This window comes from Leopardus geoffroyi, chromosome A1, assembly GCF_018350155.1.
Source record: "Leopardus geoffroyi isolate Oge1 chromosome A1, O.geoffroyi_Oge1_pat1.0, whole genome shotgun sequence".
Lineage (NCBI taxonomy): Eukaryota > Metazoa > Chordata > Mammalia > Carnivora > Felidae > Leopardus > Leopardus geoffroyi.
In genome coordinates, this window is record NC_059326.1 from 137196090 (window position 1) to 137211178 (window position 15089).

The 15089-nt window shown below is 42.8% G+C and overlaps 1 long non-coding RNA gene across 1 annotated transcript; it reads right to left on the reverse strand.

The window, feature by feature from the left end:
• Positions 1–9693: 9693 nt before the first annotated feature.
• LOC123602292 lies at positions 9694–12123 on the reverse strand. Its single transcript, XR_006714445.1, has 2 exons — positions 11759–12123; positions 9694–10120 (listed from the first exon to the last, which is right to left on the reverse strand). It is a non-coding gene; the product is annotated as an uncharacterized LOC123602292 (long non-coding RNA).
• Positions 12124–15089: the final 2966 nt, after the last annotated feature.

The following is a 15089-nucleotide window of genomic DNA, read 5'->3' on the forward strand; positions in this document are numbered from 1 at the left end:
CTTCTGAGTACTCTCAGAAAAACATGATCTAAAGATGAAGCCAAGGATTGACTATAAAATCCTCCATTAAGTTCTCAGAAAGATCTAAGGCTGTGCTTCAAGAACTATTCATCCAAACAATATGGCTCCTAAGAAGTCTAAGGATGCTGTGCCCTAGCAGTCTCAGAGAAGCTCAGGATGAGAAGGGCTTATCTTGAAGCAATTTGTGGATGTGACTTTTACCTAATGAAGTGAACCCCAATAAGAGTGCAAACCCACAACGTTTTGTCAAACCCACAGATTGTATTGTCATAAATATGGCCAACTTCACATGTACCCCAATGTTTATAGCAGCGTTTTCAACAATAGCCAAATTATGGAAAGAGCCCAAATGTCCATCAACTAATAAATGGATAAAGAAGATGTGGTTTATATATACAATGGAATACTACTTGGCAATGAGAAAGAATGAAATCTTGCCATTTGCAACAATGTGGATGGAACTGGAGGGTGTTACGCTAAGTGAAATAAGTCAGAGAAAGACAGAAATCATATGTCTTCACTCATGTAGAACTTGAGAAACCTAACAGGAGACCGTGGGGGAAGGGAAGGGGAAAAATAGTTTCACACAGAGAAGGAGGCAAACCATAAGAGACTCTTAAACACAGAGAACAAACAGGTTTGATGGGGGGGAGGAGAGGGGAAAATGGATGATTGGCATTGAGGAGGGCACTTGTTGGGATGAGCACTGAGTGTTGTATAGAAGCAATGAATCACAGGAATCTACCCCCAAAACCAAAAGCACAATGTATACACTGTATGTTAGCCAACCTGACAATAAATTATATTAAAAAAAAAAAAAGTGACAGAGGAAATCAGTACCAAGACACCATCCATGCACCCCAGGAGACTGTAGGGATTGTTTCCACATTGGGGCAGCCTGCTGGCCTTTCTTAATAAAGGAAATTAAACTGATTTATGATAATAAAAAACAAATATGGCCAACTTGTATTATAAGGGGCAGAGATAGTATGAAAGGATAAGTGGCCTCTAGATTCCCAAACTTCTGCAAGAGGAAACGAGCCGAGACAACTATGCAGCTGTCCACACAGATTACCTGTGATAGAAAAGAAGGAGGGTGGAGCCAAGAGCCATTGAGAATCATTCTACAAAGGAATAGCACTGACTAGTGAGGCCTCATAGGAACAGCCTGTGAAGAACTAAGGCCTCTTACCGACAGCCGTGGGAGTGAGCAGTACTAGAAGTGGATCCTGCGGCCTCAATCAAGCCTTCAGATGACTACAGCCTCACTGGTATCTCGACTTCAACCAGAATCACCAAGCTAAGTGGATACCAAATTCTTGACTCTCAAACACTCTGTGAGATAATAAGTGCTTATTTTTGTTTTAGGCCACTAAGTTTTGGGGTGCTGTGTTATGTAGTAATTGATAACTAATATAGTGTTAAATAAATATTTGTTGATGAAATGAAATAAATCCTATCTCAAGAAGCAATGTAACCAAATCCCCATTATGACCCATAGTTAAGTACAAGGAATCGGAAATGTGTACAAGCAGGCCTTTGGCAGGAAGAAAAGTTGACTCTTAATCATAGTTCTCATGTAGACCCATTACATGAAGAGGAAGCATGTGGAGGTGTTACAATTCATGTCACCAGCTGACTACTGTTGTCCTCTTGAATGCTCAAGGAGTGTCCAGAGCATATGTGGAATGGCATGGCAAACACATTGTGACCCAGGAGATCATATTCCACAGGAATTAAGGTTCATCACCCTCTCATTCTCCCTTTGTTCCTCTCATCTACGTCTGAATTTATCTTTACTGTCATTGCTTCATTTCCCAGGATTATATGCAAGGACCAGAGTATGGCAGATGAAAGCAGTATAGCCAGGAACCACCATCTTATTTTTATACTTATACAAGCATTCCTTTGAACAGGAAGGATTTAAATACTAGTTCCCAAGAGAGCAAACGCAGATGAACCATCCCAAGAAAGCAGTAAGGAAGGTATAATCCTGCGTCTTTAATAAGTCCACAGGAATCCATGGAAAGTTATCTCCCAAGAAGAGAATTGTCACCAGATGGAGAGGTTGAAGGGCCTGATGAGAACGGCATTCACACTGGCTCTGTATTCACGGGTCTGATGCAGAGTTCTTTCGAGGAGTTCATGTCACTGTCTGAAAATTCCTAACGTAAATTCTTACCACGAAGGGATACAAGACGCACTGTTGTTGTTTTACTATTTAAAAAAAAAAAAAATTTATGTTTATTTTATTTTTGACACAGAGAGAGACAGAGCATGAGCAGGGTAGGGGCAGAGAGAGAGAGAGAGAGAGGGAGACAGAGAATCGGAAGCAGGCTCCGGGCTCTGAGCTGTCAGCACAGAGCCTGACGTGGGGCTTGAATTCATAGACCACGAGATCGTGACCTGAGCCAAAGTCAGACGCTCAATCAACAGAGCCACCCAGGCGCCCCTTTGTTGTTGTTTTACTTTTTTTAACAGTAAAACAGTTGTTTTACTGTTATTACTGTTAAACCCAACAGCACTGCTGAAGAATTACCCTCTGAGCTGAAAAATCCTAAAATTAGGCTTATATTTGATTGCATACAACAAAAAGCCTGCTGGAAATGGCTTAAAAATATGGGAGTTCTCTCAAGTGAGAAGGTGCCCAAGGAGTAGACAACCTGAGCCACCTTTGGCTTCCTGTTCTGCCATCCTTCAAACATCAGCTCCAGGCAGGCATCTCGGTCACCTTCCATGCAGGAAGGAGGGAGAAGGAAAAGGGGGCAAAAGGCAGAATGGACATGCCAATCACATCAGTCCCTTTTGAAAAGCTTGCCGAGAACCTATATCCAGTGACTCCCACCCACATCTCAGTGGCCAGAACTGGGTTGCTTGACCATTTCTACCTGTGAAGGAGCCTTAAAAGGTGAAGTTTTAGTTCTCTTGTCTCTTCAACAGAAGAAAGCAGGGAGAGGGGAGTTGCGAGTGCCACACTGAGGGATATAAGAGCCTGGGTGCTCTGCTAATCTGTCCTTCTGCCTCAAATACGACTATTCCCCAAACATAATCCTCTGTAGTAGAATCCATAGTGAATACTGGAATAAAGAAAAAGATCTCTTGCCCCACTCCCCATTTGCAGCAGAACGAAACAGCAAGATTTGTCTTTTAGAGAACAAATGCCTTAGGAGTCCCTTCACTGGGGGTCAAACCTGTCCTCTCAGCAGGCATAGGTGATTATTTTTCTTAATTACATTGCTTCGCATCTTGTTATGTGAGCTGTCAGCATCTTAATTTAGCTAAAGACTCTCCACGATCATATTAGATTTATTTGGTACCTAATTTACTTAACATAGCTTTTGCTGTGAGAGTTAATCAGAGGCCCCAAAACTCTTAATAAGCTCAATATTTTACAGCGAACACTACCCTGAGGAATGCTTTATGAAAATGATGACAAGGCACAGGGTCTGTAGCCTTCAGAATCAATAAGTTACTGACTAATGAATTAAGAAGGTCTTGAACTTACACTTCACTACAGGCTTCACGTAGCAGATGCACAAATGAGCTTTTGTAAATGCAGCTGGTTCTTAGTAGAAAATTTCTCTTAACCCAGTGGCTGGATGTTGGAGAATCTCTGTAGTCTTATTAATAACAACCAAATAACGTTTACCATTCAGTAATTTAAATGATCTGGGTTTTGCCACTACTTCTTTCACTCTTTCTTTTGTGATAGACTTTTGTTTTCTTCTCATGTTTCTAGAAGTCCTGATTTTTTTAATGTTTATTTTTTAATTTATTTTGAGAGAGAGGGAGAATGAATGGGGGAGGGGTAGAGAGAGAGGGAGAGAACAAGAATCCCAAGTAGACTCTGCACTGTCAACACAGAGCCTGACTTGGAGCTCGAACTCATGAACTGTGAGATCATGACCTGAGCTGAGATCAAGAGTCAGAGGCTTACCCAACTGAACCACCCAGGCGCCCCAGTCCTGACTTTTGATATCAGCGGAAATCACTGAGGAGGATAAAAATACCATGCTGAGGTATCACTCTCCGTGTATCAACTAGGGATGAGTTCAGTGCAAGGACCCAACATTGTGTGATTTATAATCCAAGACTGAAAAGACAAACATAGAGGAACACAGGACAATCATAAAACAGACATACCATTTAAAAATACAAATAGCCACCATACCATCTATCAAAACCTTGTGTGTATCCTCTACCTTCACCACTAAATATCTAACTTGTGTCCTACAAAAAGTAGCAACTCATAGAACATTTGCTGAATAAATTATTTTTGTAGTGATGGAGAGTAAAAGGAAGGGAAGAGGGATAAGAACAGACAGAATATATGGTCTTGGGTAGACAAGCAATAGGTGTTTGTGGCAAGGCTGAAATTTTTTTTTTTCTCCCAGATAAAGAATTATATAGAAAACTTCAGATTAAAAGGAGCAAGAGAGAACACTTATGTTTAGGGTTGGATGGGAAGACCGACCCAAGTTTCTAGGCTCTAACCTGGAAGACATGGAAGATCCAGAAACACTGACATGTGGGCCTTTGGGGAAGCAGAGAGAAGCTGGGGCGTTGGGAGAGGACAAAAGAAGTGAAGCACTCCTGGATGCTGAACCTCAGATCCCTCACCCCTTAAATAAAAATAATATTTGCTCTGCCTATTTCAGTGGTGTTGTGAGGATTTAATGAAATGGTGTTGTGAAAGTGTTTCTAAAGCTTGAAGACACTCTGTTAACACAATAGGTCCTTTTTAAACTAATTTCGGCAATGGAACGAGTGAGCAGGTGCTCATATGATGGTAAACTCTGCACAGAGGCAAGACAGGAAGGGATTATGGCCCTGGACAGAAATAGCCCAGGGCACTTTAAAGGTCACGGTAGGAATCTCAGATACCCTATGCTTTTTAGGTCCCCAAACTTCCTGAAATGTTTTCATATAAACTTGTGTTTATCGCCAGTAGGACTTTATGCGGGAGAAGGAGCCTGAGACTCCTGAGGTTAAGGTGCTTAGTAGGCACATACAATTGGTTAACAGCAGAGCCAGGACTAGGGCAAACTTCCTAGCTCCTACTCTAAAGCTCTGACCACTCCAGAAAAACCCTCCAGCATTATTCAAGTCCTTGAGTGCCAATTTCCTTTGTTTCAAGCCCATACAAGTTAATGAACAAAAACAAGAAGAGATGATATAATTGCCCTGTACTTCTGATACCTCACCTATGAACAATTTTCACAGGGGAAGTAATGGGCACCATGTTGCATCTAAATTGGTTTCCTTGCTGCAAAGCCAAATGCATCTATTTTCAGGTGAGAAAAGCTGGGTGCTTATGGCTTCCCTGTGGAGTTCAACATGGAGATTTGACAAGGCAGAAGCATCATGATAGGCTCTTCTAATGAAAAAGCTAGACCAGTATTAGATTGCAGAGGGGTCCCATCTGTTTGTGAGGTTCTCTGCTTTGAGCTAGATTTCTTTATGTTGAAGCTGGCCAATACATTGATTTAAAGGGGTGCCTAGGTGGTTCAGTTGATTAAGCATCCAACACTTGATATCGGCTTAGGTCATGATCTCACAGTTCATTGGGATTGAGAGCCACGATGGGCTCTGTGTTGACAGCACAGAGCCTGCTTGGGTTTCTCTCTCTCCCTCTCTCTCTCTGCCCCTCCCCTGCCCATGTACACATGTGCTCTTTCTGTCTCTCAAAATAAGTAAACTTAAAAAAAAAAGATTGCTATGTTAAAGAGTTTGTTCAGTTCAGGGTGCTATAACAAAAATACCATAGACTGGGTGTCTTAAACAACAAATATCTATTTCTCACAGTCTTGGAGACTGGAAAGTCCGAGATCAAAGTGCAGGTAGACCTATTCTCTCTTGAGGACCTGCCTCTTGGCTTGTAGATATGTTACCTTCTCCCTTATACTCACATGCCTGAGAAAGAGATGGTGTCTTCTTACAAGGGCATTAATCCCATAAATGTGGATCCACCATTATGACCTAATTATCATACCTCCATATACCAACACATTGAGGATTAGGCTTCAACATATGAATTTGGGGGGGAAACAAACATGTAATTCATAACTCCATTACCTTGCCTGTTCGACCTGATGTTGACTCTGTCTGATTTATATCCCTCTAAGAAGTGTAAGCAATAGCCCGTTTTTTATTTCAATTACACAGACCATTTTCCTTCCTACTGAAATGAGAATAGGATGAATTTGCAATAAAATAAGTAGTTTTGTGAAGTAAACACTCAAACTAATGAAGGCTTGTTGCGTAACAGAGGTGACCTTTCCTTCCCCCTTCACAGTATAAGTAATAGTGTTATCAAGGCAAATTTGTATTATAAACTTTTCATCAAAGAATTATATATGCATCATTTATATGTGCACACATATTGGTAGATTTTTATGAACCTTTGAAAACCTGGAAATACAATTTATATTGCTTTTGTAGTCTATACCACACAATTAAGCACTTAATTATGCAGTGATTCTTTTCACATGTTAGTTTTGAAAGCCCTTAGGAGTTGAAGGTCATGTACTAAACTTTTATGTCCTCCACCAGACCTAACACAATCTTAAGCATGTAGAAGGTGTTCAAGAAATATTTTTTAATTGGTTGATTTCAACAGACAAAATATTTCTCCTTAAGTATTCACAAACAGCTGCAGAGGGAGGGAGGATCCAGTGGATGAAGAACTGTTAAGTGCCATATCAAAGAAGATGTGATCACATTTTCAGCTTAGGAAGATGACTCTGAAGCCTGCGTGGGGGATGGGGCTGGAAGGGGAAAGGAGGTGGCAGATGATGGTAGCAGGAAGATCTTTTGGAAGCTGTTTATTGGCCCGGGTGGGAAAAATGTCTCCATAGTGGCAATGATGGGACATGGAAAAGATAAAACAGATGCAGGAGATATGTAGTAAATACAATCAGTGGAATCTCACCGGAGTAGAAAAGGGAATCTGCAATGACCCCTAGGTTTCAGGCTTAGATAGTTGTGTCATTATCCAAAATAGGAACCACTGTATGATGAGTAAGTCAGGAGTGGGAAGGGATAAAGAATTTCATATTGGACCTTTTGAGTTTGGGAACTAGCAGAAAATCTAGAGAAAAAGTTCTAGTTAGAAATTATAAATGTGTGGGCCCATCTCACGGAGAAGAGGGAAGTTTGAAGCACAGATTTAGACTTGAGGGTTGTCAGAGCACGGCTGGTAGTTGAAGGTGTGGGTGTCGATGAGAGGGAGTGAGGACAGGAGCGTGTGCAGCTTTATGACAGGCCCAGGAAGGAACTTGAGAGGAAGCTACTGGGGGCACAGGAGAGGTGAGGGTGGTTCCCTGAGGCCTCGCGGGGGCACACAAGAAGTGACTACAGTCAATAAAATCAATGGTCAAACTGCTGGAGAAAGGTGACTGGTGATTAGCACTCAGAGAAAGCAAATGTCAGATGATGGCAGTGCCCAGGTTGCAGCTGCAGGAGAAGCTCTTCAAGGTTCACTCCTGACACACTCCTGCACTGTGACCCTTACTAGAGCCTCAAACTTTACCTTTTTCCTTTGTATTCACACCTTCCCCCTGTCTCCAAATCTCACAATTCAACCATAGTCTCACTCTTGCATGCAATCTCTCTATCCATTCCCAACATAGGTTCTGTTGTTTGTTTTGAAATGGTGCCATTGGGGCTGTGTTTGTTGGACAAAAAAAAAAAAAATGAGGCTGTATGACCAAAAGACAAAACTGGGTTTCTACAGATATAAAAGGAACCAATGACCATTAGGAGGGAAATTGTCATTCAGTATAAAAAGCCTTGTCTAACTGGCAAAGCTACATAACAATGACATCGTCAGCCCAGTTGGGTGCTGAGTCATCTATGCCTGGAAACATCCAGGAATAGAGGTGATAATAATATCTCTTATTTGTATCCATTTTATGATTTCCAAGGTGCTGTATAGGGAGACTCCCCTTCTTGGCTTTGTGTTTAATGACCTTGCTGATGCTTCCCCATCTACTTTGGTCAAGAACTTCAAACTAAAAGCCCACTGCTAACCACTGTCACTAACATTTGAGTTGGTTTCAGAAAGTCCCAAATGGTTTTTGACAACTGAGCAGCATTTGTTGAGCCATTCAAGTATATTTGTGCACATGTGATACTCATTCATTCATCTGTCCATTCATCTATAACGTGTATTGAGCATCTATGCAGTGCCAAGCACTGTCCAGGTGCTAAGGATGCAGAGAGAAGGAAGCAAAGCCACGATCCCTGCAGCAGAGGGTGTTTATGCCCCAGTAATCATCTATTCATCCTGTAAATCGCCTGCTGACAGGTCCCATCCAGGCCAATGGCTTCCAGCTTCTCTGTGCCTCAGGGTGTTCTCTGGCCATGGCATACTTGGCCCATGCACAGGAGCGTTCCTCTGCCCAGGATGGGGGTAAGTTGGTGAATAAGTGCCCCCGCTTCCTTGTTCTTTGGTCAGACAATGTGAGGTGTGATCTTTTTAGAATGTCCAAGGCTCGCCAATAGAACTGAGCCCAGTTCTTGAGCCCACAGCAGAAACGTTATTAAAGCTCTGTCTCTTGTCTCTCTTCCATTCCCTGTCTCACTTCCTCACTTGAAAACTGTGCTTCTTTTTTTGTTTGTTTGTTTATTTTTGAGAGAGAGAGAGACAGAGCCTGAGCAGTGGAGGGGCAGAGAGAGAGAGAGGGAGACACAGAATCCAAAGCAGGCTCCAGGCTGTAAGCTGTCAACACAGAGCCCAATGCGGGGCTCGAACTGACAAACTGCGAGATCATGACCTGAGTCAGACGCTTAACTGACTGAGCCACCCACGAGCCCCTGAAAACTGTGCTGCTTGAGAGCATCTTCTAAATAAACTACTTGCACTCAAATCCTTAATTCAGGAATTGCTTTTGGGGGAACATGTCCTCAGGGGCCTTCCAACCTAATAGGGCACATGCATTATTATTAAGGCTATAGATTCACTTGAGTAAACCATACTGAGAAAATCAGAGGCACCTTCCTTAGGAAGGACAAATGCATCATGTGGCTATCCCTTTCAGTGCCTTTAGGACAGAATTTAACTTGCGAAAAGACACTCAGGGACACCTGCAAGGCAAAGCCAGTCCAGAACACCTGTGCCGAGCTTTGGCACACAGAAATGAAATTTCCAAGTATCCCACAGGCACCACCATGCAGCACATGTACAAGAGGAAAATAGAGAGTACGGGAGGAAAAAGATCATTGTAAAGTGCCCTGTAATGGCCTCATTTTAGCCACTGGTTGTCTTTGTCTTCACTGGGGAGCACACACTCTGACTCAGTAAGACTTTTTATCCCTGGACACAAGGTCACTCCTGTGGCAGCTTTGGTTGTTGGCTGCTGGTTGGGAGGAAATTGAAAAATCTGGGACTTCATGCCCCCAAAAGAGTAGCATCATGGAGAAGGGGAAATAGTATCTGACAGGCAGCCTGATATCCTCCTTTTATACCAATGTCCTTGAAACACAGGTGTAAGTGATTAGGATCACAACCACAACCTTCTCTAAGGCCATCTAGTATCCCCTAGTCAGACATGGTTTGTGCAAAAAGCATCAGTGTGAGCTTTAGGGTCTGCTCCCCATTGAATTTCAGTTAAGTTTAAGCATGTCTAGAAAACTGTTGGAAAAGCTTCAAGACCAGTCCATATCATAAGCTGATTTACCTGAAGGCTTTTATTGTTATAGGGAGGAAGCTTTGAGCTCTGTTTTCTGGGGCAGAGAAGGCATATATGAGGTGACTGTCCTCTGTCAGTCCCCATGAGATGGGTCCTTCAAGCCCAGTGGAGAGGACTTGAGGAAGAGGCAGAAGGAGTTGTTATCCTTGTGGAGGCCCAAGCAGAGCAGCTTTGGGCATGTGTTAGCAATGGGTCAGAGTTCAGAAAGATGATCCTCTCCATTTCCCTCTGGACACAGCAGGGCAGTAAGGCCAGAGGAAATGCGGGACCGTGAGATCATTTGATGGGGTCTCCGGCGTGGGGGAACCAGCGGAGGGAACCAGCAGCCATGCTCCTTTGCTCTCTGGCTGTGTTGCAGCAGGCACACACCCCTCGTATGAATGAGACCGCAGAACACAATGAGGGGGCTGGGAAGGAGACATTAGAGAACTATGGGAACTCCTATAAAATACCCACAGTGATCCCAGAAGTGATCAGCAGACATTTTGTACCGGGACAGAGAAAGAATTTGGTTCTTTTTTTTTTTCCTTTTTTTTTGTAAATTGAATTTATTTATTTATTTTTGAGAGAAAGAAAGAGAGAGCGCATGTATGCACACACATGCGAGAGCATGAGAGGCAGAGAGAGGCGAAGAGAATCCCAAGCAGGCTCCAAGCTGTCAACGTGGAGTCCCACATGGGTCTCAAACTCACGAACCATGAGATCATGACTGAGCCAAAATCAAGAGTCAGACACTTAACCAACTGAGCCACCCAGGTGCCCTGAGAATTTGGTTCTTTTGCATGGAGGTAGGAGTGAAATTTTCAGTTTAAAAATTCTAATTCAAAGATTGGGAAAACTGGCCCAAACTTGTATCTGTATATGGTGGAGAGGCTCACCCAGTCAAGTGCTGTTCAACAGCTCCTGGGAAACCATAGGCAGGACCACGTGGTCTTCAGGGGTCTCCAAAAGTTACTGGTCTCAGTGCATGCCATCTCTGGGCATGAACGATGAACTACTGGCCAGGGAACCCAAATGTTTCCAAAAGCCATTTGTCCAAAATTTGACTTTACAGGTGTCCAAATCATGTTCAGAGTTTTAAACTATTATTATAAACTTGTTTTAATTTTGTAGCTTTATCCTTAGCTAATCTATGCATAGGTGCAAAAGCAAGTTACTTTTCTAGGATTTTTATCGCTCTGAATTAGGGCCACCAGATTGAGCTGATAAAACACAAGACATCTAGTTAAATTTGAATTTCAGATAAATAATTTTCATTATAAAAAATTAGCATGCAATATTTGGGACATATTTATACTAAAAGTTATTCATTATTTATGTAAAATTCAAACTTAATTATGCATCCCGTTTTTTATCTGGCATCCCTACTCTGAATAGATCTTTCCCTAGAGAGCAGAGCAACAAAACATCTGGAATAAGGGAAAAGTTCTGTGGTCCTTTTTCATGCCGGGTAAAACTTCAAATAGCTGATTGATTTGTCTTTCTTAGGTTATAGTCTCCATTTACTTCCCAAAAGGATTACAATGGCAAAAAACAAAAGGCACAAACAATCAAACTATTAAAATAGAAACTGAAAATCAAAAGAAATAGAAAAAGATGGGAAAGTTTGAATTCCAAAAGCCTAGACTGATATGATTATGGTTGATCTTCACATTTGCTTCTGAACTCTTTGGCAGGCCAAAGCCAAGAGAAAACATTGTTGAATACAAGGACACAGACGATTCAAGCTTTTTTTCTGGTCCTAACTCTTAGAGGACTCTACTGTGTGGGTCATTATACATAGAACAGCATGCTAGCCAGTGTGGTCTGACATGACAGCAAGGTAGGGGGCTCCAATACCTGTAACACCTCACCCCCTTGCTTCAGCTCTCACCTCGTTTACTCATTTATAGTGAGACATCCCCCACTGGGTACATTACAAACATAAGATATTGTTACTATACCTGGGACTAAGGATATCAACAATGGCAATAATAGTAATGTGTTCTGGCAGGGTTTTACAGAAGACACACAAACATTCTTCAAGTGACTGTTGTAACACTCACCCTTGATTTTAAAAGACTGAGACACAACTTTCCAATGTAATTCAGCAAAGGCCTTTCTTGCAAGGCAGGTCATAAAACCAAGTATATCCTGGCTAACCACTTGCCTCTTGAACTTCATAAATGGGATGAAGCTCAGGGCAGTCCGTGGGTGCTGTGGCTTCACAGAGCACCAGTAAACCAAAGAATCTTTCCTTTACCATTGCTCATAATCTCCCCAGCCTGGAACTTGAAAAATTGTCTGGACCGAAAAGTAAATGGGAGTGCCCGTCTAAACCCAAAGCAGGGCTGCAGGCAGTCCTTTCCTCAAGGAATTGGCAATGGTTGGCCACACCACCAGGAGAAGGAAAGATACGTGTCTGTGGCTACCCCTGGATTTGCAGACTGGCTGTGGAATGCAAATGCTTGGTCACTGAGAATGGTTGCCAGGAGCCAGTGGAATATCAGTATGGCTATCACTGGGTTCTTTCTGCATCAGCCATATTTGTGTGTTGCCTGCTTCTCTTTCAAAGGGGAGGGTCAGAGGGCTCCCGTCCTACTCAAAGAATCCCTAGAGATAACATACTTCATCCTGGAAATAATGTAATAACAGCAACAATCGTTAGATGCTGTGCTGTTTTATATGCCTGACCTCATTAAATCCCAATAAGAAGGGTCTAGTATTACTCTTATTTTACTATAAGAAAACAGATTTGAAAATGATTCTTTCTACCAAGTGACTAGGGGAGAAAAAGACCTCTGGGACTCAGGAAAGAAGACCATTGAATTTTCTGTTCTTATTTGCAGGGGTGGTTAACTGGGAGAGGTGCAAAACCTGAGGGCCATTCATTCACAAATTGAAATCACGATTAAGTCCTTAGTACAAGACTAGCATCAGGATAATCTCATGAAGAATGCACAGATGGCTGCTGTCCACACACACTTACAATCTAGTCCAGTTTACAAATTAACCGGTTTAGAATATACCATTGGAAAGGTGTCTACAAAACCTCCTGTCCCCCTACCATCCCTTCTGAGCCACAGCCTTTCTCAGATGCTTAATTTGAATATCAAAGGCAGCCAGAGGTGTTGATAAGGGGACATTATTTTGCACCTGACTGATTCCCTCAAGACACAGAGGGTTTAGAGGCCAAGTTGACTCTTAGGGCCTCAAGATGGTTTGGTCCAGCTGGCAGGCTGCTTCCCTGGCACCTTTGAATGAGGCCCCTGATTTTTCTAGATATATGCAGGCCTTTCAGACTGGAGGGGCTTCAGAGTGCCTTCATCCCATTGGAGATACTGGCCCACCTTATTTTCTGTCTAAAATAGTTACCATCACCTCTTGGGCAGAGAATGGAGGAGGAATGAGGTGGGTGCTGTAACTCATTCTAAAAATAGACCACACTGGTGAGTGAGGGTGAGAATGGTTGGCCATAGAGGTAGGGGGTGTGTGGTGCCTCTCTCCTTTGGAAGGGTTTTCCTCAATGGGGCATCAGAGCCACAGACAGCCCCCAAGAGCCACAGCTCTGAAGGACAAACAAGCCAGCCCTCCATGGGACCACAGAGCCCCATTTCCGGGATTTGAGGCAACTTGAAGCTTTCTCCATGGGAGCCTCCCCAGTTCTCCCTGTTTTCCAAGCGAGTAGCCTGCATTGTAAAGAGTTCTTCCTTTGCTTTGTGTACTTCTTGCATTTTTAAACAGCAGTTTCTCAGAACAGATGCTCTCTTCCCTTCTTTCTGGTGGCCTTTCTGCACAAACAGCAGATTGTCTGCTTCTGTCATCTTAATCGAGGGAAGGAGAGAAACATGTTAATCATGTTATTTTTCTCTTCCTTCTGCCTGCAATTAGTTATGTGAGCCAAGGGCCCCCTCTCTCTTGTGCTAACACCCCACGCAGGTGATTTTCCTGTGCACGGCTCACCAAACCTGCTTCCCTTTGACTAGAGGGGTTCTTTTAAAACAGACACCTTGGTTTCTTTTTTAGATTTTGCTTCCTTTGACCTCCCCAGAAGTCAGGTTGCCTTGCAGTCCCTGGTTATGTCTTGATTTCTGCTCCCCCTGTATATTAAAGTCCCAAGACCAGGTTGAAATCTATGGGGACCATCCCATAGATGCACCACACAGCTCCAGGGGGCATCATTCACACAAGCTGTGTATCTATCTGATGGTCGCGCAATATGATGCACAGATGTTGTGCAAAACAAACACAGTACTAAGCCATAAAACAAACGTAATGAAATGCAATACAACTGTGGGGATTTTTCTCATGATAACTACTTTAATGCTCGTTTCAAAATAACACATATAGATTCCCCTCCAACATTGTTTGGTGCTATAAACTCATGAGTAGCCCACCCACTGAGTAAAACCACCAGAAGGCTCCTTGCATCTCTCTGCTTTGGCAGGTGCCCCCATGTGCCAGAGAACTAAAATGGGCATATTTAATCCTGAGAAAGAAAAGAGTAGGATGAGCATGAAGATTTGCCTTCCAGGGGCACCTGCGTGGCTCAGTCAGTTAAGTGTCTGTCTGACTCTTGACTTCGGCTCAGGTCATGGTCTCACGGTTCGTGGGATCAAGCCCTGCGTTGGGCTCTGCACCGAGTGTGAAACCTTCTTGGGATTCTCTTTTTCCCTCTCTCTTCCCCTCCCAGAATAAATTTAAAAAAAGAAAAAGAAAAAGATTTGCCTTCTGGAAGAGTAAATCGCCGTAGACCAGTAGTGGGAATAGAGATTCTCTGCCTCTAATAGGTTCTCAACCTACATAATTTGCTCCAGGCTTCCTTTCAGGGCTGCTCTGAGGAACAGTGGCCTGGCAGGTCTCCTCCCCCTTCCAGCAAAGTAGAAAGGTGGGCTCTGGTGGGGGCCTGTGTGCAGGAATGTCAGTTGGCGCCTAAGCAGGGGAAACAGAAACCACGCAAGTACTTAAAGCAGAGAAGATTTAATGCAGGAATACATTATGCAGGTTTCTTGCTTGGGGTCCCCAGAAGACCCAAAGACAAGGATTCAAACGCGTGTCGTTTCGCTGGGAGGTGATGCCAGGACATACAAGTAGAGAAGTATACAGCTGGTTGCTAAACACAGCCATTATTAAAAAATAAATCACATGAACTTGTAATTAAATATATTTTATTAAAAATGGGTCATAAATATTTAAAACATATCCCTATGTAATCATTTTACTTTTATCTGTGTTCTTTGGGTGATTTGTATCTATTGTACAGTATAGTAAAAACACTCTATAATGGTATGCCGCGGTGCTTTTCTTATCAGCTCCATGTTCAGTGGTGTTACATTGATGGCCTGAAATCAGTCACGATAGGAGTATTTACACCATGGAAATCAAAACAATGTTATT